The 25491-nt window shown below is 47.3% G+C and overlaps 1 protein-coding gene across 6 annotated transcripts in view; it reads right to left on the reverse strand.

Moving 5' to 3' along the window:
* Positions 1 to 24790, reverse strand: part of PPARD (peroxisome proliferator activated receptor delta) — an 82430-nt gene extending 57640 nt beyond the window's left edge. For 5 of the 6 annotated variants that reach the window (XR_006785261.1, XM_045835232.1, XM_045835212.1 and 2 more), the window contains exons 1-2: positions 24654 to 24790; positions 20818 to 20901 (exon numbers count right to left, since the gene is read on the reverse strand). The gene's annotated coding sequence lies outside the window, so the exon portion shown is untranslated. The remainder of the gene's footprint in view (positions 1 to 20817; positions 20902 to 24653) is intronic. The other variant, XM_045835226.1, reaches the window with a different exon arrangement.
* Between the last annotated feature and the right edge of the window lie 701 nt (positions 24791 to 25491).

Below are 25491 nucleotides of genomic sequence, written 5' to 3' on the forward strand. Positions count from 1 at the left end.
TTCTTGCTGTTCTGACTGGTTGTTTTTGCTCCCTTATATTACAAATTGCTCATTTCACTTTCAGCTTCAACTACTCTTACTGTTTCCCTGTAAGTTGTTCTTTATTTCAATTAGTGTGTCCTTCATTTCTGACTGAATTTTTTTTATACTGCTGAGTTCTCATTAAGTTCCTTGAGCATCTTTATAACCCGAGTTTTGAACTGTGCCCCTAGATGATTGCTTGCCTCCATTTTGTTTAGTTTTTTGGTTGTTTTTTTTTTTCTGGAGTTTTGTTCTATTCTTTCATTTGGGCCATGTTTCTTTGTCTCCTCATTTTGGCAGTCTCCCTGTGTTTGTTTCTATGTATTAGGTGGAGCTGCTACATTTTCCAGGCTTGGCAGAGTGGCCTAATGTAGTAGGTGTCCTGTAGAGTCCAGTGGTTCAGCCTCCCCTATTACCTGAGTTGGGTACTCAAGGTGTACCCACCATGTGAGCTGTGTACACCCTCCTGTAATAGTTGAGCCTTGATTGCTGTTGGCACGTCCAAGGTCAGCAACCACCTGTGTTCTGTCTGGGGTCACACAGCATAAGTTACAAAGTCATCTACAGATGGCTGCTAATTATGCTGGGCTTGGAGGTGCCCGGGTGAACCCAAGTTGTGAACCAAGGCCAGCTGCTGCTAGTGCCACTCCTGGGGCAACTTAGCAAGAGATACAGGATTCGCTGAAGCCAGATATCACTTATTAGAGAGAATTTAGGAAAGTGTGAAGCATGGGCCAAAACAAGCCATTCCTATGGAAACGTCACTGTAAACAGCTTGGGTGGGCCTGAAAGGTGGGAGAGGCAGGACCTCAGAGAATCACCAGGGTTGGGCAAACAGTGTGAGCCAGGTTGATGGAGTCTCAGATATGGTGCCTGCCTGCTGGCTCTGTGGTTCTGGGCAGAGGGAGGGCTCAGGAAAGGAACAATTGCCTTTGCCAGCATTTCTGTCTGGGATAAAGCTGCCCCCTCTAGCTCTCACCCTGATGCTGTACAATTCAGTTCCTCCCCAATATGTCTCTGGTGCCTTTCAATCTGCTGCCCCCATCCTGGAGCTCAGAGGGCGTGAGTCTTGAGTAAGTGTATGCATGGGCCCTTTAAGAGGAGCTGCCTGGGACTCCAGAAGTTTCTGTCTTCTACAGCCTCAATCCCCACTGATTTTTATAGCCAGAAGTTATGGAGACTTATCTTCCTGGTACTGGAACCCTGACCTGGGGCTAATATGGTGTTGGGACCCCTCACTCCCGAAATATCCCTCCCCATTTTTATCAGCCACATGTGGGTATGAGACCAGCCTGTTCCTCATCTCCGCCCCTCCTACCAGTCACAGTGTGGTTTCTTCTCTAATTCTGCAATTGTCAAACTTCTATTTAGTTCGATTTCTGACTGTTCTGGATGATGGTTGTTCTATAGTTCAGCTGTAACTTTGACACAGTTGTGTGAAGAGGCAAGCCGTGTTTACCTACGCCACCATTCTGACCAGAAGTCCCTCCTGGACACTTTCAAGAGTCACTTCTAGGATGTAGAGTGAGAGGCCCTCAAGACAATGATTTGTAGGCCCCTCGTGACCTCTAATCAGTGACTTCAAAGGCACCTTTCTGAGAAGTCAGTGATTCCCCAACTAGGCTCCCCACTCAAGTCAATGGGGAGCTTTAAAATTCCTGGACTTTATTCCTGGAAATTCTAAATCAAGAGGCCTAAGGCAAGGTGCAGGAATCTACATTTTCCCCAAAACTCCCTGGCGAATCTGCCAGCCGAGCCATGTCTGGGAATCACTGGACTAGACGCCATCTGGAACAACTTGCACCACAGCCAGCCTGCACATCTGGCCTCAAGGATCCCACAATGCCAGCAGCCCAGATCAAAAGGCTACTTACTAAGTGCAGAGAGGGAAACTCCATGGGGAAATTCCATGTGTGTTAGATAACTGGTGCTGAACCCTGAAGGGCAGAGAGCAAATCCCTAGGACAAAGACTATTTGGAAGGTTCTCTCAGCAAGTGATCCTGGGTGCTAACCTGGGGAAAACAGTGACTAGTGCAAATTCCTCTCTGTTAGGTCAAAATAAAAATCAACTCCCTCTAGCAACACACATGAGCCAGCAAGCATGGCAACCCCCAAGGAGTCAGAAGTAGAAAGGGATGCAGTGTGGTATTGCACAAAGAGCCTGGGCCAGAGTCACACAGATCTGGGCTCAAAATCCCTGCTCCTCATTACTTACCAGATGTCTGTGGACTAAATATGGCTACAACCTCTTTGCCACTCCCCTCCCATCAAGGCATGAAGTCTAGTTCCCCTCCTTGAGTCTGGTTGGCCCAGTGACTGCTTTCCCAGTAGAATATGGCAGAGGTCCCACCACGTGGTCTACAGGCTGCCGAGGGAACATGTAAACCCAGTGTCTGAACAAACAACCACCCCACAGTAAATACCCTTTCACCAACAAGCTCCCCATTTTAGGGCCCTTTTCCGCCCAGGGTCCATCTTCACATACCAAGTACAGGAACTATTTAAGCTCCCCCAATAACTGGGAAGGACCCTGCCAACATGTGCTCAATCTTCCAGAATGACTCAGCATACCCCACCACACCAGTGTCCCTGTTGGCCTCTCTTCTTCCTGTCAGTGTCATCTTTGCCCCAGCCACCTAGGTTTAAGAAGTCAACCTCCTAGACTTGTCTCTCTTCCTTCAGCACCCAGGGAAAGGCCAATACCTCACCTCCTCAGTCACCCCAACCTTTCTGTGCCCAACACCACCAAAGGCAGTCTTCCGGGCCAAGCAGATCCACGTGCTATTCTGCAAGTTACTAACTGAGGGCCATACCCAAGTTTCTTCACCTCTCTGAGGCTGTTTCCTTAGCTGCGAACTAAATATAAATCAGCAATGCCTTCTTTTTGTGGTCATTTCAAAGAGAAAATGCAGACAAAGTATATAATACACAAGCACTTCATATGCAGCAAGTGTGACTACAGGCCAGAAACTTTCACCTGGGTAAGTACAGACATCTCCTCATCTTAGTGTCTACCAGTGTAACTCTCTCCACGTTGACCCTCTGGTGTAATGCCAGCAGATTAACCGCCCTAGGTGACAGCTATCACGATTATTTTCCTGTGCAAAGGCCTTCCATGACTTCAACTGTTCTCAAATCAAACCCAAATTCTCAAACGTGTAAGACTATTTTTAATAATGCCTCCATCCTGTCACCCTGACCTGCAAGCTGCCATTGGAGGCAGCCTTCTAAAACGGCTCACAGTAAAGCTGCCTCCTGGTATTCACGCCCCTGCCTAATTGAACCCACAGAAATGCCAAGACCATAAATGTCATTATAAGCCACTAACTTGGTATAATTTGTTATGAAGCAATAGATAACTAATACTCTGATATCCCCAATATCATCTGAGCTATTGTTCCTTTACTTGCACCTACTCTTCCTACAACATCTCCACCAGCTGCAATTCTGCCTAGGCAGCAAGGCTCACCTCATGGGCCAATGCTCACTCTGAGCCCTTCTTAAGACTCCATCAGCCAGCCTCCCCGGGAAGCCTTCCCTTCCTCCCCGCATTGTCCCCATATATATCTCCATCGCTGCAATCGCTGCATCTGTCACACTGTCATTATCAATCTGTTTGTTTATGTGTATGCAAAATGACACACATCAAAGTTATTCATTACAACCAAAGCCTGGAAATCACCTGCACATCCATCAATAAACAGGGGAATGGCATACCCACATGACAGTGAGAAAGAATGAGGAAGCTCCACAGGCACAGGTGTGCGAAGATGGACAAGAAACAACACATGAAGGAAGGGGTGGTGGACCAGCGGGCATAGCAGACAGTCATCTGCCTGGAAAATAATAATGTAATAAGAGATGTGGGTGCATGATCATAAATGAAAGTAGCTATGAGAGCTGCCTCCACAAGGGGTGACCGGAGGGCTGAGAGGTGGGAGAGGAAAAGAAGGAATACCTTCTGAATTTTGTAGCAGTCAGGAATTATCTATTCAAAAATAAACAGCTCTAAAAGACTGAAGGCTTCCCCGCTAAGGTCAGGAACGAGACAAACGTGTCTACTCTCACCACCTCTGTTCACACTGTACTAGAGATTCTAGCAGGGCAATTAGGTAAGAAAAGGAAATAAACATCCTCAGGACTGGAAATAAAAAGTGTACCTCTGTTAGTAGATGGCATGATCCTATACATGGCAAATCCTAAGAAATATACTAAAGAATTATTAAAAATTTTTAAAAAGTTCAGCAAGATTGAAGAATATAAGATCAATACAATATAAAAGTCAATCATATTTCTACACACTAGCAGTGAACCAAGAAGTCAAAAAGTCCTGAGTCTGTCTAATTAAGAGTCCTAGAAGCAGAGGATAGAGACACTGAAGAAAAACAAACAGTAAAACATTACCTGAAGATCCCAGAAGGCTTGCCTTCAGCAATTAAGGGCCCTTTAGGAAATAAGGAAAGAAGACCAACACCTACATACATCTTTGAGATATGCCTGAACTCCAAGAATAAAGAAAATTCTTACACCTTTCAGAGAGGAAAAAACAGGTGACTTAAAAAGGACCTACAATTCAACTAACTTCATTATTCATACTGAAACATGGAGCAGTGATCTCAAAATTCTTAGAATTCTATACTGAATCAAATTATCAATCAAAGGTAAGGGCATGGGAACCCTTGTACACTGTTGGTGGGACTATAAAATAATGCAGCTACTATGGTCGTTCCTTAAAAAAAAATGAAAAACAGAATTACCATGTGATCTAAGCAATTCTACGTCTGGGGACATCCCCAAAAGAACTGAAAGTGGAGACATGAACAGATATTTGTATATTCATGTTTATAGCAGCATATTCACAATAGCCAAAAGGTGAAAGCAGCAATAGATGGCTAAACAAAATGTGGATATACCTACAGTGGAATATTACACAGCTTTGAAAAGGAAACTTTGACACATGCTACAACAAGAATGAACCTTGAAGGCATATTGCTAAGTAACACAAGCCAGTCACAAAAGGACAAATACTGAATGATTCCAGTCATATGAGATGCTTAAAGTAGTCAAATTCATAGCAACAGGAAATACAAAGGTGGATGCCAGGGACTGGGGAGAGGGGAAAAGAGGGAATTATTAATAGGTACCAAGTTTCATATGTGCAAGATGGAAACCAGTTCTGGAGATAAGTGGTGGCAATAACTGTGCAACAATGTGATGTATTCAATGCCAATGAGCTGTACATTCAAATTCAAAATGGTTAAGATGGCAAACTTTATAATATGTATAGTTTACAATTAAAATAGCCAATAAACACAATACACAAACAAACAAACAAACAAACAAACAGATAAGGGATGGAGGGAGGAAGGGAAGGAGGGAGAAAAGGAGGACATAGTGCAACCACTGGGGAAAACAGTTTGCCAGCTCCTCAAAATGTTAAACCCAACAGTTACCATATGACCCAGCAATTCCACTCCTGGGTATATTCCCAAAAGAACTTAAAGCACTTGTCCACACAAAAACCTGAATATGAATGTTCATAGCAGAAAAAAATGGAAACAATCCAAACATCTATCAGCTGATAAATGAATAAACAAAATAAGGTATTACCCATACAATGAAATATTATTCAGCAGCCATAAAAAGGAATGAAGTACCATTACATACGATGACATGGATGAACCCTGAAAGCATTATGCTAAGTGAAAGAAGCAGGCACAAAACCACATAGTGTATGGTTCTATCTACACGAAATGTCCAAATCCGTACAGGACGGTAGACCCGTGGTGCTAGGGGGTGGATGAGGGTGGTAGCACGAGTAACTACTAAGGTACAGGGTTTGTTTTGACAGTAATGAAATGTTATGGAACTACATAGTGGTGATGGTTGTACAACATAGTAAATATACTAAAAATCACTGAAGTGTATACTTTAAAGTGGTGAATTCTATATTATGCGAAGTATACAGCAATTTTTAAATGCTGTAGAAACATACAGATTACAAAAGAATCTCACATTCTGCCTCATGGCTCAATGGTTTGGAAGCCTTCCCTGTCCACGCCCTCCAGCCCTGCAAAGCTGCCTGCCGTCTCCTCCACCTGTGTCCCTTGGCACTCTGGCTGCTCACCAGCCCTTCATTTCCCCATGACTTTCCACTTCTGGCTCTTGGGCAAGGCCTGTCCCTGCCTCGCTACACCCACCCCTTTTTGGTGGGTCCCCTCCTCCTACTCAGACCTATCCAAGACCATCTGCAGGCTGTGGCACCAGCCCCACGAGTCACCCCAGAGGAGCTGCCCAATGACCAGGACTGCGGTTACAAGCGTGTGTCAGCTGAGGGATATAGTTTCACACAGGAACTTAATTATAGCTCAGGAGTGGAGGAAGGGAGAAGAGCATTGCTGGCTTTGAGGAGCCCTACAGGGGAGCTACCCTGCTCTGCAGTGCAGAGGTTATCTGTGGGATTTTGCCAGGACTGGGATGCACAGGGAAATGAGTATGATCCAGTGAGGTCCATAGGGCACAGCCTATGGAAATGATCCCATTCATAAGTGTGAATTCTTGGCCCTGTCATGCAACACCAACCTGTGTACAGGCCGGAGCAGCACAGACAAAAGCCGAGGATGCCAAGTCTCACTCTCAGGGCTCACAGAGGCCTTCTCCTCACCTACTGACAGAGACCCCATTTTATTCTGTCAGCAGTAAAGTGGGGGGGCATAGCTTGTTCCTCCCAGAATGCCCTTCTTCAATTTTCTCCCTGGCTCCGAGTTGCTTTTCTAGAGTGGAATCTGAGCTACCGATCACGAGGATACTGGGAATATGTTCCTCATGCCTGAGACTGCTGTGCTCAGATTCCACCTACTACCTAGGGAAGCGCCATGCAGCAGCTGCTGGCGCACAGCCATCAGTAGGGCATGATGGCCAGGGATACCAGACCTGCCAAACCACCTGGCCTTGGCACTGCCAGGTGGGGAAAACAGACCAAGCGAAGGGACTTGGAAAGAGCAGGGCCTGGTGCAGGAGCAAATCCCATCAAGACATATTTCCTTCGCCCCTATTTCTGACCCATACGTGGGTCCCTTAGCCTCCAGGCGTCTCCTGGCCAGCCTGGTCGCCATCTCAGCAGGAAGTCCTTACAGCCACCTGCCACCTGCCCTGCCTTGTTCTCACTGCAGCAAGGCAGGGCCGAGGAGCCAGGCCCTCCTCTCTGGTCCAGGCGTGAACTTTCCCATCTCCTCTGTGTATCCTTCTTTTCTGAGCTCCAGAGAGGTTTCTCCCTAAAAGCTATGGAAAGACACTTTCTGACCAGAGGTAGTACATTTCTCTGGGTTTGTATGGGAAGAAACACAGACAGAGGGTGAGTAAGAACAGCCGAATTGAAGGGGGCATCAGAGACAGGCAGAGACATGGACAAAGACAGACCCCATGCACCTCTCTGCCTTCTACCTTTTAAGCAATCACACCAATGAACAACCAGGGGGCTTTTTCCAAATGCCACCCTTTGAGCAAAATGCCTTTCTGTGCTTACTCACAAATGGTAGTAAGGTCAGAGAGCAAACAGAGACGTAACGACACTACCTGAAATATGGAGAGGCGCGTCACAAAACTGAGTGTTAAACAGTGTCCCATTTTTAAAAAAATATTTTATTTATTTTTAGAGAGACGAGAAAGGAGGGGGAGAGAGAGGGAAATATCAATGTGTGGTTGCTTCTCAAGTGCCCCCAAACCCCCAGGGCCTGCAGCTCAGGCATGTGCCCTGGCTGGGGATTGAACCAGCAATCCTTTAGTTTGCAGGCCAGCACTAAGCCACACCAGCCAGGGCAACAATATCCCATTTTTGAAGGAAAAAAAAAAAAGCAGATATGCCCAGCCATGGTAAAATATGAAAGAACACAGACCAAAATTTATAGCAGTCACCTATATTTGGCATGATTACGTGTGACTTTCATTTTCTTCTCAGTGCCGATCTATATTTTCTAATTTTCTATAATGAATAAGCATTCTTTGTATAATTAAAACATTTTAACCTGGCTGGCGTAGCTCAGTGGATTGAGTGCGGGCCGAGAACCAAAATGTCGCAGGTTCAATTCCCAGTCAGGCTACATACCGGGGTTGTAGGCCATGGCCCCCAGCAACCGCACATTGATGTTTCTCTCTCTATCTTTCTCCCTCCCTTCCCTCTCTAAAAATAAATAAATAAAATCTTAAAAAAAAAACATTTTAACATAAATTAAAAATCACACATATAAACTCTTGTGCCAAAGTATCAGCTCCACATCCTAAAAAAGACAGTTCCCCAAATTCCTACAATCCTGGTCATTGATGGCATCTGATTGATTTCTACGACCCCAAATACAAGTTTCCAAAGGTGTCTCTCACTATTACTAGTTTGATAAAAAGCCTGCACCCTGGCTGGTATGGCTCAATGGATGGAGTGCTGGCCCACAAACCTAAAGGTTGCTGGTTCGATTCCCAGCCAGGGCACATGACTGGATTGCAGGCCAGGTCCTCAACTAGGGGTGTGCAAGAGGTAACCAACTGATTTATCTCTTGCACATCAATATTTTTCTCCATCTCTTTCTCCTTCCCTTCCCCTCTCTCTAAAAATAAATAAAATATTTTTTAAAATAAGTAAATAAATAGCTTGCCTGGAGCAAGCCCTTCCTACAAAAACTTAGGCCCAAACACCCAGAAGCACCTGGCAGTGTCTGCACCCATGGGACACAGGGTCTGACCCTTCCAGAGCTCATACCCGAAAGTCAGAGACTCAGAAAGCAAAAACAGGGCTTAGGGACTACTGAAATCCTCAGGGTGGAAGACTCCTCACCTCACCTGGCTGCCTCTTCCAGGGCCCAGGCAGGGGCTGGCAGGGGTGGACTGTGGCAGCTCACGGGAACTACCCTGTGGGATTGAGTTCCGCAGACAATCACTGACTGGAGTCAACACCCATTCCAGCCAATGTTCAGACACAAAAAGAAAGACAAATAGTCTTGAAGTTCTGTTCAGTCCAACCAACACTTACCAACAACAACCATCATTGGTGCTGGGTCCCCAGGGTCCAGAGATATGGAATAATAAAACAACTGACACTCCCTGAGTGTCTCCTCTGTGCCTTTATGTATGAGCTCTTTCAACCCTCAAGTCAGCCCTGAGCAGCAGGGTCTAGAGTTATCCCCCCCACTTTACAGATGAAGAAGCCATCAAGGAACAAGGCATAGCAGAGCCACGACTTAGCCCCACGCTGTCTGGTCCTTAGCCATTACCTCTCCATATCGCCTCGAAGTCCTTATTCTCAGAAAGAGCCACTGATCTAGAAATACAGAGTGCCTCCTGCTACTTCCTATTCTGTTCCTGGGAAAAGCTCATTCCTTCAGAGAAGTCAGGAAATGAGGAATGCCTTGTTTCTCTGTCTAGGATGCCCTGGACCCACTGTTGGCCTGAGGAGGGGCCATCAAGGCAGACAGGTGGGCACAGTCCCCGGAGCTCAGCCAATGTCACCGATGAGATGCCACCTATGCCTGCCTCTTCTGATTCCTAATGCCTTCCATGCAGCCCAACCCCTGCCTCTAGCCAGGAAGTCAGAGTAGAAATAAATACAGCTCTCCAAAAATAAACCAGGATGGCAAGGTGCAAGAAAGGAATAAAAGGAAATGTCACCACTGGTCTGAGCCCAGTAAGTGCTGCTCGTCTAGGAAGGACCCGTGTTGCTGAGCAGGACAGATACTGAGAACCCCGATGCCCCTTCAGCCTCTGCTCACAGCCTGTGCGTGCATACCCGCGCCCATTTGCACCTGACTAGAAAGCTCAAGCTAAGGTGACAGGAAGAGGAACAGCAGTTACTGAACAAAGACGATGGGCGTCTAAGGGCTCAAACCCCAGCTCCATTATTTGTCAGCTGTGTGACTTGAGCAAGCTGTTGAACCTCTCTGATCCTACCTACTCTCCTCCTCTGTTAAGTGGGAAGAGCACCAATATCCACACTTTACAGGCTGATGTGAGGGCGAGTAAGCTTATCCATGGGTTAACAGCTGGCTCAAGGGAAAATCTGAATAAAGGCAATTTCCCCTCATTCCTGCTCTCCCAATGTGCACATCTGGGCCATCTTCTCTTTCTGTTCTCCCTCCACCAGACAGAAAGCAGGCTAATTAATCACTTGGAGAAGGTACCGTTTTTCTTGCTATGAGTCCCTCCCACCCTACCAGTCAGCTGGTTATTTCTCATGGCTCTAGAAGGCTGCTCACTGCCTTGGAGCACATCCAGGGAGCCACTAAGTGTAGCCGTTCTCAGGGCTCCTCTGTCCACTGACCTGAAATGAGACTCTGCGGGGGGCCCAAAGCCTGCCAATATCTTCCTTCTGATCAGTGAGCAGCAAAAGACTCTGCAGTACTGGAAAGCAGGGAGTGTTCCCTGAAGCCAGCTCCAATCTGGCCAGTCAAACAGGTATTTTCAGAAACGGAAGAATTAGATTCAGCCAGCCAGTCCTCTGTAGGGAGGCCCTGCATGTGGTGATTAAAGACACAGACCTTCATCACCTGGGTTCAAATCCCAGCTCTGTCACTAGTTGCTGTACAGTTTTTGGCAACTTTTCTAACCAGTTTGGCCCTCAGCATCCCCATCTGTAAAAGAGGTACAATGATTCCACCTCTAAGGCTAGTGTGAATTAAAACCAGGCGATGTAGAATGATGAACAGTGCAATCAGCACATGAGAGCCATGGGAAGGGATTATACCCAGGTGAGCCCAGTCCTGAAGAACTCAGAGTCCAACAGCAGGGCTTAGAAGAATGCAAGCAAAACCCCACATGGCAGCCGCCAAGCCAGGGGTGTGAGGAGGGAGCCCTACCAGACCAGGGCAACCAGGGAAGACTGTCAAAGCCAAAAATCTCAGTTGTCTCTAGTGAGCTTCAACCAAACAGAGGGGTAACAACTAGGAAAGGGGTCCAAGAGTGAACACGTCAGTTTAAGTTGCCTTCAAAAGGCGTACGACTGTTACCCCATGAAATGACTTCCCAGATAGGGCTCTGGTGAAGGCTAGCCCCAGGCCCATTCCATGGGAAGAAGGCCACTCAGACTGGCCCCAGTCTCCATCCCATACAACAAGTGCTTGGTGAGCCTCTCTGCACAAGGCAGTGGCCCATTAAGCAGCCAATTCCTAAGGAGTTAATCTCTGATCACAGCCAATGAATACCTACCAGGACTGAGGACAGAACCATACACTGCAGGCTGCTCCCTTGAGACTCAACAAGGTCTCTGATTCAGAGTACATCAGATGAACAAGCAGTTTTTTCTCATGACGGAAGTAGGAAGCAGAAAGAAGAATGAGGTTCAGGCTGCAGTCCACTGAGAGAGAGAAGTATACAGGCAGGGGCTCTCAGAGCACTGGAACCTCCTCGTGAGAGGTGCCCCTTGGCTATCCACAGCACACCCAGGGTGGGGGTGCAAATGTGAATCAGAGACAGATGGTCCTGCTAAGAGGAGGAAAAAACAAGCCTATCCTAGGCTTGCAGGGGACAGAGGCAGGCCCTGGCCTGGGTGCAGATATGCCTACTAGACTAGAGAATGGCCAGAAAATGGACTAAGTGTTTTTCTGAAAGGTGACGCACTGCAAGGATACGAAAGGCAAATTGTAAGCAGGTGGTGTAAACATCGTGAGGCGCTCAGGTGCCAAGAGCAAGATCACTGGAGTGAGACGATACGACACTGTAACCAGGGCTGGGCCGACAGAACTGTGACTGGGTGCCTCCTGCAGTTCGGGAATAACCTGAGTGACTTTTACTTGGGAGACAGAAATTAATATTGGCCAATTTGTTCATTACCAAAATTTTTTTAGTTTTCAATGTTCATCTGTTTATTATCAAAGTTTTTTTTTCAATGACAATCTATTTGGTGCCATTGTTAAAAGTAGGTACTGGACAGAGGACTATAAAATCAGAGACACAGACCTGGAGGATCGAATCTGTAGAGACAACGTGCACCTGGCCCCCAGACAACAACGACGCTCAGTGCAGACCACTGACAGCCTGTTGTTTTGGAGAGCTGTCAGAGCACCAGCACTGCCTGGGGCAGCACTGCCTGGGGCAGCACTGCTGAGGGAGTGAGTTTTCAAGCTGGGCTTACTTGACCCTTTGGGATCTGATTCTTAGAAACCCAAGCAACACTGGGGGGATCTACAGGAGCCCTGAGGTTTGGGTGGCCACTCCCAGGAACGAGCAGTGGCTCAGGGACAGGTGGGGGATGAGGAGATGCTGAGGACCCCGGTGACATCTGTAACTGTGCAGTGGCACCAGCTCAAGTACTTTGTTTCTCCTCTGGCAGCCCCCGGGGCACCTGGGTGGAGTAACAGGGAAGAGGGCGGGCTTGGTGCTGTTCTGGGGAGACAAGAACAGGGAGATGAGGGCCTTGTTGGGAAAGCATTTCAGGTGGTCAACTGTGGGACCCACACTGGGTAGACCAGGAGGGGTGGAGTGGAAATAAGTGGCAGGCTCGGGGGCCCTCATGGAGCTAAGAAGGAGGGCAGTAAGTGAAGAGCACCCAAAACCACCCCAGAACCTCCAGTGAGGGCAGCCAATCCTCATTTCTAGGTACACAGCTCCAGACCACCACTAACAATGGGGCTGCTCTCATTAACCACAATGAGAAGGATGCTTTCCCCACCTCTAATATTTTAGGTTGACTATGTTTACCTGCTGATATTCCCTAGGTATGCTATGACAAATATTCTATAGAAAGGAACTAAGGAACACAGGGATATAGATCCAGATATGGCGTGAGAAGGGAGGAAGGGAGGAAGGAAGGGGCAAAGGGCCACGTGAAGGAAAATTTTACAGTATTTCAGGGCATTGGTGAGCTGACCCCAATCACAACTCTGACCTTGTCTTTTATTCTCTTCCTCCCGCACTCTGCTCCAGCCACACTGGCCTCCTGACGCTTCTTCAAACACACCTGCCTCAGGACCTTTGTACTTGCTTTCCCTCTACCTCTAAGATTCTTCCCACACACAGCCCAGTCTCCTCTTTCAGCTTAAATGTCACCTTCTCAGTGAGGCTGTCCCCAAGTCCTCTATTTAAAGCTGCCACTACCTCTTCCCTGCTTTATTTGTCTAGTATTTATAGTATTTATCATCATCTGACAAGTTTCTACTTAATTCTGGCCCTCTCCCCTGTCCCCCACCACAGCCACCATAAAAGCAGGAAACCGTTTTATCTGCTTTGTTCACTCCTCCATCCCCAGCGCCTCAAACAGTGGCTAGCACACAGAAGGTGCCCAATAAATACCTGCTGAATGAATGACAGGAAGATGAGAGGAGGAAAAGGTGAAATTAGTCAGATTTAAACTAATCTTGGATCCTCAACAGTCTGAAAGAAACCCTTTATTACTGACCTAATTGAATGTGTGGGGTGAGGTCCAAAAGCGAGGATCAGACACTACCTGAGGCTTCTGTGTTACTCCCAAGTAGTCATGAAGACTCCCCTGAGAGCGTATTGTTTCAAACATTGTTCTGGAAAGAGGTTGAACCTAGATTCCACTGTCATGAAGGGGATGCTCTTAGACCACCATAAAATAAGAACAAGGGTCAGCCAAGTCACCTACCAGTGGGTAAGCCCTGTAGTAGCTTCCTACTGCCATGGAAACAAACCACCATAACTTGTGGCTTAAAACAAAACATACGTATTCCTCTAGAGTTCTGGGGGTCAGATGTCCAAGGTCAGTTTCACTGGGCCAAAATCAAGGTACTGGCAGGGCTACACTTCCTCCAGGTGGTCTAGGGGATCATTTGTTCCCTTGCCTTCTCCAGCTTCTACAGCTCATCCCTTGCATTCCTTCGCCTCTTCCTCCATCCACAGAGCCAGCACTGTAGCACTCTGCTGTAGCAGTCGCACTGCCTTCTGTATCAAATCTGCCTTTGCCTCCCTCTTAAAAAGACATGTGACTTCACCTAGGGCCCCATCCTGGATTATCAGATAATCTAGGATAATCTCTCCATTTCAACATCCTTAATTGCATAGCATCGGCAAAATCCATTTTGCCACAGAAGGTAGCATCCACAGGTCCCAGGGGTTATGACTCAGATATCTTTGTGGGACATTGCCTAGTCTACCACCATGAAAGACAGACTCTGAGAGTGAGGAAGAGACATAGTTCAGGCCTCTGGTCCACACAAAAGAAGAGTCAGTCCTGGCCGGGTAGCTCATTTGGTTAGAGCGTCATCCTGATACACCAAGGATGTGGGTTTGATCCCCGATCACAACACATACAAGAAACAACCAAAGGCCCTGGCCAGGTGGCTTAGTCATCCAATACACCAAAAGGCAGCAGGTTTGCTTTCCAGTCAGAGCACATACCTAGGTTGCGGGTTCGATCCTCAGTCGGGGCATGTATAGGAGGCAACCAATCGATATTTCTATTTCTCTCTCTCTCTCTCAAATCAATAAACATATCTTCAGGTGAGGATTTAAAAAAAAACAAATCAACAAGTGAATACATAAATAAATGAAACAACAAATTGTTGCTTCGCTCTCTCTCTCTCTGAAATCAATACATTTTTTTTAATTAAAAAAAAAAGAAAGAAAGAAAGGGTCAGATCAGGAGTCTTGGCAGCATCCCAGGCCAGGGTCTGTCTTTGGCTATGATTGCTGCTGGCCCTGCCAAGCTCTGACTTTGGCCCAGTGAAATGAACTTTGGACTCTGACCTCCAGAACTGTAGGAAAATAAATACGTTTTTAAGCCACAAGTTCATGGTGATTTGTTACAGGACAACAGGGGGTGTAATACTAGGGAGTGGGGAATTAATTTCATGAAACTGAGCACTGTGGCCCTAGGAGGATCTTCTTAAAAGAGAAGGGTAGTTTTCTGTTCTCCAGTCTGAAGCCCCCAATGGACACTAAGGAGTTTGTCTCAGGATACATGTGGGGAGGGTTAAGGGGAACCCATCAGGATCTCTGCACTGTCCTGAAGGCTTTTATAGGAGGGAAGGCTGAAAACAAAACAAAAATAAAACAGTCTGGATCAGGTGAACAAGCTTGAGATCAGAGTAGCGGATAAGCTTTCCCTCATGAGAACTGCTGGGGTGGAGGGCCCTGAGCACCCATCTGGGTCTGGAGAGGAAGACTGCTGTGATCAGATCAGCTGATAATGTCTGACAGCAGGGACTGACTGGTTAGTGACAGTCCACATGCCACATGTTACCAACTCTGCTCCACATGGCACCACTAGGAGCTGCAGGAAAGTGGCTTCTGCCCAAACACGGAAAGACTCAGAGAAACACAACCACTCCAGGACACAGCTGTATACCTCAGATACCCTCCCTCTGCTGTGTGACATCACATGGTTTCTTACTAAGTTGGAACACCTTGCTCATTGTGAACGATTTCATTCCACCCCCAAAACCCTCTGTGAGGTGACTGACTAGGGTAAATTTCCAATGTAAGAACTATATTATCTTATTGATTTTACTGGTATGTTCACTATTGGACCCAGCTGGCCAGAAATATTTAGTGGGGAAATGCCAGAGCAGTGGTTCTCAACCACAGGTGGTTTTGCCCCCTAGAGGGGCCTGTGGCAATGTCTACAGACATTCTCGGCTTTCACCACTGGAGGACTGGGAGGCAGGTATTGGCATCTAGTGGGCAGAAACCAGGGATGACACTAAACATCCTACAATACACCGACAGCCCACACAACAAAGAATTACCCAGCCCACAATGTCTATAGTCCTGGGCTGAGAAACCCTGTGCTAGAAAAAATGGAACTGCAGACAGAAAAGTAAAATGAGAGTTATAAACAAGGAAATGTTTCAGGTAACTAAGGGAAATTGAGGAAAAGCGTGCTGTACTTGCTTGTTTGGACAAAGGGGTGCTGAGTAGCACTCTGAGTCTGGCACACTCAAGGGTGGCCTGTTTGTGAGGTGGGTAGGCCCGCAGACTGCTGTGCACGCAGGGCAGTCCACTTAGCTAACACTGCTGTTGAAAGAGCAAACTTGGCCTGTATGGCCACTGTGGTGGTGACCAATGACTCTGTGCTACTGAAGCCACAACTCATGGATGAGAAAAATGGGAAAAGCAGCAGTAAGATAAGGCTCGAAGAATTAAAGCAGATTATACATGGAAGCAATGAAAATCTATTTTAAAACAATAATGTAGAAATGAACTTAAGTGTGAGGTGGTTCCCCCGTGACACCGGGGGCCTCTCCTTCAGCATCATCTTCATGAGAGAACTCTTTCCAAGCTGTTAGCTATGGGGAATTCGGTAATGGTTTCAGGGGAGCCCCTGAGACACTGACATGGCTGAGTTAGAAGTTAGGCTTTAAACACTGGGCTCGAAATAAAAAGGAGGGGCGCCTCAATGCACTCCCTGGACGCCAGCACAGGAGGCAGAGACGCCCCGTTCAGAGGCTGGGCTCCTGACGCCACAGCCTGCACATTGGGAGGAACTGGCGCAGACCGGCACGTCTCCCTGAGTCCAGCACCTCAGAACTGAGCTTAGGAAGGGGCGAACCAGCGCTTATTGAGGTTCATTTTAATCATACTTACTGAGTCCTAACTCTGCTTGACACCAAATCCACTCCAGCCGTTCCATGGTGTCTTCACAGAGAGAGCTACAGAGACAGGGAAAGGCCAGGAGGTGCTAAAGCCCAGGAGCCAAGGCCACAGGGAACCACAGAAGGAGCCAGCTCTGCTAACACTAGTCCATGCGGAGCCTCCTCTGTGCCTCAGGCAGTTCCTCCAATCCCGTCCTCCTCCAAATCCTTTCTGCTGTCTCCCCCTCTCGACCTCCTCCTTCCCCTGCCCTGTGGTCTTTCTTCCTGCCACTCTCCAGTCTGTCCCCTCTCTCTTCACACTTCCTGCTGGTGGATGGTACTGAAACTGAAGTGTGTCTGGAGCACTGTTAGTGGTATTACATGAAGTTCTATATTCCCTTTTTTCAAAATTAATTATGATTAACTTTAATGTACCTTGACAATTAAACCTAAATGTAGTTGCCTCAACTTTTGTGAACCCATAAATCTCTCCCGTGTATCAGCACCCCTAAACAACAGGGGTGGGGGTGCCACTCCACCCCTGTTCTGGGTACTTAATCTGTGTGGCACATAGATCAAAATAAATAATTTTAACAGTAACCAGAGGAACTCAAATTTAAATATTTTACTTATTTATTTATTTGGGGAAGAGGAGGAAAAAAGAGAGGGAGAGAAACACTGACGTGAGAGGGAAACATCAATCGGTAGCCTCTTGCACATGCCCAACTGGGGACCCGGCCTACAACCCAGGCATCTGCCCTGACTTGGCATCGAACCAGCAAACCTTTAGTTCCCAGGCCAGCAATCAATCCATTGAGCCACATCAGCCAGGGCAAGAAACTCAAAATTATATGAGGAAGAATTTCCTAACATTTAAATTACTGCAGTAGTCAGTCTCCTACCCAACCTCTCTACCTCCATTTTTTCTCCATTCATTTCCCCTTTTTTGCAACATTAATACAATCACTCCTTACTCAAAACCACCAATGGCTACCTACTGCCCAAAGTGCTCATTCCTTCATCTGGCTTTCAAAAGCTATCAACCTAGATACTGCCAACAATGGTTTCTGAGAATAGAAACCACGAGAAGATGCACTTTTCTCCTAGAAGTATTCAGATACAGGCCAAGTTACCTCACATAAGAGATGCTGGTCTCCAGGAGGCCTCTCTCCCTCCCAATAAATCATGCCTCTTGGCATTCACACCCCTGTGCAGACCCCCCCTTGTATCTGAACTGGTCTTATGATCAAGAAAATACATCAGTGACACTGTGACTTCTAAAGCAAAGTCATAAGAAACCTCGCCATTTATGCACGGATCTGTCAGTACACTCACTCTTGGGATGTTTCTACCCAGAATCCAACTGTCACGCTGTGAGAAGCCCAAGGTACATGGAGAGGCCACATGCACACACTCTAGTGAACAGCCCGTGCCAAGTGCCAGCACATGAGTGAGCCAGCATGGACATCCAGGCCAGCTGAGCCTTCAGATGACTCCTGCCCCAGCGCCCAATTGACTACAGCAAGTTACAGCCCCCAACTGAGGACCGCCCACCTGAGCCCAGTTAACCCACAGAACCATTAAAGATAATAAAGTGCCAATTTCACTTAGGAATGTCTTAGATGAACCAATAAAAACTAATTTATTAAATCTTGACCCTTGAGTACATGTCTTTTAAATCTTCTGTTACAAAATAGAAATTATACAAAAAAGCATTTGTGTGAGTGAGTTGCAAGCTAAACTAGCCACTTTTCTCATGAAACACAATTTTTACTTGGAAAAAATGAACAAATTATAATTATTTAGATTTGGGTATTTGACAAACTTTTCTTGAAAATTAATGAGTGACACATGCACTTCAAGAAAAAAAAAATCTGACAGTATATGACCAATGGTAAAAAAAATACCAAGCTTTCATGAGAAATTCAAAATGATGGAAAACCTGTATCCACCACTGCAAACTCGACAGCTTCCCAATACTTGAAGACTTTTTGTGAGATCATTGGTGTTATTAATGAATATTATTCACTGATGTTGTAAAATGAAATGCCAACATTTACAAGATCTCTACAACTCAGTGAACTGATGACAAATTCAAAGTAAAAGATCCAATTCAAAGTGCAAGAGGGATTTCAAGGCCACAAAGCACAAAAAGCCTGCAGACAGGGTTTCGGACCCCACATTCCAACTAACCCTCAGGATCACTCTACCACTTGTCAAGTTTTGGTATCATCTTTGTCAAAGAATATTCACAATTACCTGCAAAACAGAATGAAATAACCCTCTCATTTTCAACTAGATTTCCATGTGAAATCAGATTTGCTTCATCTCCTTCAAATAAGATGTATTTTAAGAAGTTGAACATAAAGACAGTTATGAGAATCCAGCTGCCTTCCATTAGACCAGACATTAAAAAGATTAGCAAAATGTAAAACAATCTCACCCTTCACAACATTTTTGTTTTGTAAAATAGCTGTTTTTCATTAAAAATTTCATCTGTGAGAAATGTGGGTTTTAAGTATTATTATGATAAATGAATTAATAAGTTAGTAATTCTTAAAAATTTCTCAGTTTTAATTTCCAATTTGGTAAATGAAAGATCTTGGGGCCCTTAATAATTTTTAAGAGCGTAAAAGGGTTTCAAGGCCAAAAGTTTGAGAATCACTGTTTTACAACAGTCTAAAGTTGACTTCAAAATGAACCACCTCTCCTTCAAGCCCAATCTGAAACCCTTCAGGGACAAAGCCGACCCTCAGGGATGACAGGCTCCTCTGAGTGAGCGTCCTTGGACAGCGGCATGTTCTCAGTACACACCAGCTCTCTGGCGTCTTAAAACCCTTTTTGTGCGTATGTCTTCTCTCCCCACCTAGACTCCACACTCTTGGGGCCCGAGACCATGTATGAAACACCCCTCACTGCACCTGGCCCCCAAAAGTGCCTCAGATAGGAAAGACTAAGATGGGAACACCGGGGTTTTTTATATTGATATTAATACTGAAAAACCTGATAAAGCCACAGCCTCACTTTGCCAGGGGAAGCTAAACAAGAACACTTCAAGCTGGAATGGGGAGTCCAGCTCAGGGATGAACCGAACAACTGACCCCTGGACACACACACATCGCTGCCACAACGGCCAGCTGCTGCCGAAACAAATGACAAAGCAAATCAACTGAACTCAGCAGCTCTGCCTGTTCAGGGGAACTTCCACTTCATCTCCTGTCAAGGAATCTCAGAGGCCTCCCAAGCCCCCCTTCTTCCTCCTTCACATTTCCTTCAGAGGAAAGGCCTTGGTATGGGTTTAGGATAGGAGGGGCCCCTGCCTGAGGCCTTCCTGCAAGGTCCACAAACAATCTGACCCCCACAGACAGAGACACATGGGCTCAGCACCCTGTGTGGCAACAGGAAAGCCCACGGGCTGTTAAAGCAGAGAAAGGGAAGTGAAGCCCATAAACAACTGCAGGAACCGCTGAAACTCAGAGACCAAAACAAATTGGACAGGAGTCCCACGTTTCCCCGGCCCCCAGCAGGGACCCCACCAGAGCTCAGCCTCTCTCTTTGGGACAATGAACATCCAATTCCCTGGAGCTCCCCTTCTGAGAGTCTCTAAAACCTGCCAGGCAACCCGAAAACAGGGAAATGGCGATGTCAAGCCCAGAGCATTGTTCAGACTCTGGTAGGGACCCACTACCCCTGCAGGGATGGAAGAAAGAATTCTGTGTATTACGCCCAGCTCTCACATATGCCAGCAAACTACTGACCCACGAGACAGGGATTGATTCTGGTGGGGTTTTTTTACTATCGTCATTACCTAAGTGCCAGTAGTGTGCCTGGCACATAGTAGACACTCAAAAATGTCTGTCGTACAAGTGAAAAGAGAATGATAAACACCACCTTCGTGGCCTGGCACCCAGTGGGCAGGGAAGAGAGTGTGTTGAAAGAGCATTTATTCATTCAACAAAGATTTATTTAGCATCTTCTGTCCCAGGCACTGTCCTAGACACAACAGGAAACAAAGTAAGTCCCTGTCCTTGTGGAGTTTATGTTTTAGCGGGTGTAGAGGTGAAAATCTCAATGCTCCCACAAAAACTATGTAAGTCACAGACATTCAATAATTATTTATTAAGTGCCTGTTATGTGCAAGTGACAAGTACCAGATACTGTAACAGGCACCAGGGATCTGGGACTCAGCCCTAGTGAAACTATTTCATCCTCTAGGCCAGGACCCTAAATCTGGGGTGTGTGTGTCAGTCGCTAGAGGGCCCTGGGTAAGGAAGATGGGATTACCTCTTTGGTGCATCTGTCCTCATCTGTCGGTGAGCAGAAGCCACTGTGTGAGTACCACGTACATGCCCAAAACACCACGCAACACTGCAGGACAGAAAGAAACCCAACATCTTTAGCTCAGAGGTGCCAGGGGTCAGAAAAGCAGCTCTAACTTGTTATAATTAAACACTAGGGCTCTAAGAGTGCTCCTAAGGCACACTGACTCCGCTTGTGTCCCTCATACACATACCCTGATATGTTGTCATTCTGAGCCTGAGTCAGCAAATATTTCCCAATCCTGGAAGTAGTCTGCTCATTTCCAAGTAAGAAGACACCGGCTCTGCTGATTGTACCAGGGTGGGGCAGAAGGAGCTGGCAAGGTGAAGAAAGAGCTAGAGCCCAGCACTCCCAGTGGGTAGCAGATCATAAATGGAGATTCCCTGAGTCATACTTGATTCCTTCACCAAAGCCCATGGAGACGGGACTGGAGTCACACCCCAGTCACCAGCCTCTGAGCTGTGAAGACAGGAACTACCTACCAAGCAAGAACACCCACATGTCTGAAATCTGATGTGAGCGACACTTCCTCCCTGCCAGGCTCAAGCAAGTGCCCAGCTCTCCTCTGACACGATGGAACTCAGCTGCTGCAAGTAGCTCCTCCCCCTAGATCCAGAGGCACAGAAAAATGCTCAGGGACAACAAACCACCTACAAGCAGCAGCCGCTGGGCAATGTGGGACAACACGGCACAGACAAGGGCATCACACACAGAACTTCTGACACAACACGAGCAAGAGCCTAGCAGGACAGAGTCCACAGAGATGCCGCATAGGGAGGAAAAAGTGTTCCCCGTGCGGATAGTGCACAGCTCCTGGCATTTGCAGGAGAGCCCCACAATCTAGCTTGCCAGATGGCAGGGCACACCCTAGGAGAGGGGTGCTCAGTGACAGGATATAGGTGAAGCCTTTAGAAGTGACAGGTCTGACTCCTCCTGAGAGAGAGGAGCTCCCCAGTCCCACATGCCAGCACCCACAGGCCTGGGACAGCTGCAGTCTACCCACAGCAGGGCCCACTGGCTTCCCAGGCCAGCATCCAACACTAGCTGTCCTCTCACGGGTCTTGGGGGAAGGGGTCTGAGGAACCACAGGTGGAGTTGGCAGGCTGAGTAACGGCAGTTCTTCCTGAGTAGGCTGAGGCACACACCAAAGAAGAAAGTAGCAGTGAAGGGGCAGGGAGGAAGGCAGCCAAACAAATGAGGGGTTCAGTAAACTCAGTTCATTAAAGCAAGGAAGTGATAGGCTACACCATCTGTAGAATAATGTCAGAACCCTGTCTGCTCACACCTTTGAAAAAGAGAGGCAGGCTGACCCAGGCTCCATAAAAATCACTGAGTGGAAACTTGGTAATTGACAATCATGACTACCCACAAAGAAAACGACAGAGGGGACAAACTGCAAGAAGCTATCCAGCCAGAGCTGCTGGCGGCCAAGCTGCTTCACAAGGACTGAACTTAACATCTTCTCAAGTCCTTCTCATCTACCTCCTCAGTGGAGAGTGAAGGTGAGCAAAGACAGAGGAGTAGCAAACTGCTCAAGAGTCAGGCAAAATCCTTGGGAGCCAGAGATTAAACTAAATTACCACCAAACATACAACTGCAACTTCATTAGAATGACCCATTAAAACCCCAGAGGGATGTTTTCATAGGAACAAGGGACCCCTTTTGGTCTCTTCTGCCCAAATTCCCTAAAGTGCCTCTTGGGAAGGGTCCCATGAATTCAGCAGAAAGGGGACTGACTCAGCCATCCGTGATCCTATTCCTTTCTCAGAAAAGTTCTGTGCACAAGAGGGTTCCAAAACTTTAAAGTCTGGTCTAGCTGGTTTAGTTGGCTCTCCACCAAAGCTCCTGGAAGTTGCCAATTTTGTGTCCAATTCTGGCTCAAAGAGAGAGAGCGTGATCCTCAAAAGAGAAGACCTAGAAACCCAGAGCCAGGTGAGACAACAGGCCTTCACTTCTAAATGGAGAGTGGGTCACGCTTTCTGAATCCTCCAAGACCAGACTGGGCAGAAACAGAGGATATGTTATTTCCTGATGATTTCTCTAGAGGGCTAACGTTAAACAAAGGACTTCAAATTGAAGACATCTGAAAAGAACTTTCTACCTTGCAGAAGGTTAAGTAAGTACCCAGACATAGCACAAAGGTGGTGGGCTCTCTAGCCCCAGACAGAATGATCTCTATGACTAGGGGGAACTGAAGTTCCTGACAGTCTAACTAATGCAGCCCCACAAACTGCCCAGGCAGGTAGTGACCTGACATTCAATGTCACACCTAGGAAATGAAGAGAACTTCAGTGTCAACTCTTGGATCAACAGGAAATCAAGCTCCCAAGGAAAATGGAGGGAGAAACTTCAAGAGAACCTGCTTAGTGAGTGACCAACACTGGAGGCCAGTGGATCAGAGATGCACAAGGGAAAATCAGCAGCTGGTTCAAGCCACCAATAATAAAAGGGACAGATGTCTGCCAGCCCTAGAGCTATCGGGCAGCAATCTATTTAAAACTCAAACAGGAAAAAAAATTCTGGAGTCAGTACAGAGGAAAAAGGTTGAGAAACACAGGCATTCTCTGGGACATATCTTCTAAAGACTTCCCTTAGCTCTTGGGGATGAGGCACAGGGCAGAGGTGGGAGTCGGGGCAGAGAAAGGGCTGGGGTATTGTGGTTTAAATATGTTCAATACATTCAGAGCACAAAGTTACAGAGCCTGTTTCCTGGAAGGGGAAAAGAGTTGGAAGAGGCCTCCAGCTAGGCCTGGCACACACCCAACTCGGCGGCCAGTCTCTTCCCAAGGGTTCCTGGAAGTCAACAAACCCATAAAGAAGAAGCATTAAAGCTGAGATTACAATGGTCTACAAACTGAACATCATCCCTGATGCAACACTCCAGGAAATTCTCCCACGCAGACATAACCAACCTGTTCTTTACCTCAGAATTCAGTTCCTGACTTCAGTCAGGAGCTGAACACCCTATAACCCCACCAATATCTCAACTGCAGGTGGAGGGAAAAGCACACTAGTGTGTGGAGCTCATGCTTCTCCCTGAAGCAACACTGGAGAGAAGGGGAGGTAGCTGACAGGGACAATACAGAAATCAGAGAGAGGGGTAAAAACAGACCCTCTGGTGAAGATGGGAGATGGGGGAGTAGCCAGGATAGCAGAGGCTTAGGTAAACAGGGTAAGCAAGCACGGGGCTGAAAAAGCCTAGTTAACACCACGATGAAGGTGATGGGGAATCTTAATACTGAGAGCGACCAGGCAACGGGGGAAAGAAGGGACAGGGATGAGAAAAGAGAGAAAGGATGGAGGAAGGACGAAGGCAGAAGACAAGGATAACGAGGGGGACAGAGAAGATCCCCACGGAGACCCTGGATAGGGGGCAATGGATTTGGGGACACCAGATAAGAAATAAAGTAAGGTGTCAGAGGCAAGGATGAGGAATAGGAGAAAACCCCAAGCCCGAGACCCGGCTCTCGGAACACAGAAGTGGGAGGAGACGGAGCCACGAGGCCCAAGTAGGGTCACAGAGTAGGATGGGGAGGCCTGCAGTTCGTGCTCAAACAGCAGTGCAGGTCCAAAGGGCTGGAGGCACAGAAGCGGCGGGGCGCCAGGGCAGCAACGGACCACCGCAGGTTGCACCGGGTCCAAGCGGCGCGAAGCAGTAGCGGCTGCGTCCGTGGACCCCTGCGGCTCTCCCCACCCCACGCCCCTCCTGGCCTTGCGTCCCAGCCCCGTGGGTGGACTCAGCCCGGGCCCGACGTTTACCTCCGCTGCTTGCCTACCCGCTTCTCCCGACTTGGACTGACCTGTCCCAGTAGCCTCTCGCGCCACCACAGCCGTCCCGCAGGCTCCGCAGGCTCCGCAGGCTCCTGCCAAAACTTTTCCCATTAATCCCCAGCTCCGCCGCGGCTGCGGCGTCACACGCTGCGCGGCCCGGCCCCGCCCCTGACATAGTGACGTTACCGCGCAGCTCGGGTTCCCCGCCCCCTCTCCACGCCCCTTTCCACCCCTGAAGGGGCCAATCACCACGCCTTCTGGACATTCCTTTATTCTGCCACTCCGCCCACTGCACGCTGCCTTGGGCCTGCATGCAGCGCACTCTGGTGGGAGATGCGGGCGTGGCAGCTGGGGAAGGGACTGGGAGGCAGTGCCAGGCCTGAAAAACAAGTCTAGCAAGTAACACAAAAAGGAATTTAAAGTTGGAAGGGAACTAGAGGATCATCCAGTATAGCCTCTTCATCACCCAATGAGGAAAAGGTGCGTGACATGCTGTAAGGAAGCAACAGGCCCCGAATCTTCAGACTCCAGCCAGACTCTCCTGGAGGAGATTGCGCTGCTTGTAATTATAATAAAAGGACTTTCCTCCTTCGAGAGGCTTTTGCAACTAGAAATTTATGGTTCCGGACTTCTTACCTATCTTCCCATGTACTTATCTAATACCCTTGTCCACATAAATGGGGGGCATCCTCCCTGCTGTTGTAGAAAATTCTATTCTTGCTTCTTAACCCAGGTCTTTAGGACCTGGAAGGGAACTGTTATCCCAACCAGCCCTTTCACATATACTATTAAAAAGTACCTATAAAAAATAATATAAATAATTTTAAAAGTAAAAATAAATTAATATATTTTTTAAAAGCCCTGGCT

Source organism: Phyllostomus hastatus, unplaced genomic scaffold, assembly GCF_019186645.2.
Source record: "Phyllostomus hastatus isolate PE091 unplaced genomic scaffold, TTU_PhHast_1.1 phas_contig_1048, whole genome shotgun sequence".
NCBI lineage: Eukaryota > Metazoa > Chordata > Mammalia > Chiroptera > Phyllostomidae > Phyllostomus > Phyllostomus hastatus.